A 581-nucleotide genomic window follows, 5' to 3' on the forward strand; every position below is an offset into this window, starting at 1 on the left:
CCCGCTGCTGCCCCCCCCGACCCCCTCGTTGTGCCTGTCTGCCCTCGGCTGAGCACCCCAAAATGGCCACGGGTAACCTAGACCCAGCACAGCTGGGCTAGAAGCGGTGCTGCCCCGTGATTGCAGCTTTGGTTTTGGCGCTCAGCCTCCTCTGGAAACCCTCCACGGCTCTGGGCAACTCGTGTCACCTCTGGGAAGGGAACAGGACAAGCTGAGGGCTCAGTGGTGGTGGCATCTGCGGCTGACATGCCCACAGAAAAGCAGTGGCAGAGCTGAGCAGCGTCCCATGGCCTTGGTCTGCTCCACCCCTGCCATCACCCTGCTCCATCTTCTGAATTTCCTCCAACTTCTGCAGAAAAGTGAGGCAAAAGCCTTCACAGTGTGGCCTCCTCCCCTCTATTCCATGGAGAGGGAAGAAGCTCCCACTGCAGCTGCTCTGTATTTATGTTCTCTGTAGGTGGTGGCAAAAGAGGAGGTAGCAAGATGACAGCATCTCCCTGCCCGGACTTCGTGTCCTCCTGTGCCGTCTGCTGGATTCCAGCCTGCCAGACCCTGTCCCCATCAGATGACACATGCTTTGT

Source organism: Mesitornis unicolor, unplaced genomic scaffold (genome assembly GCF_000695765.1).
Source record: "Mesitornis unicolor isolate BGI_N332 unplaced genomic scaffold, ASM69576v1 scaffold19144, whole genome shotgun sequence".
In the NCBI taxonomy this organism is placed as follows: Eukaryota; Metazoa; Chordata; class Aves; order Mesitornithiformes; family Mesitornithidae; genus Mesitornis; species Mesitornis unicolor.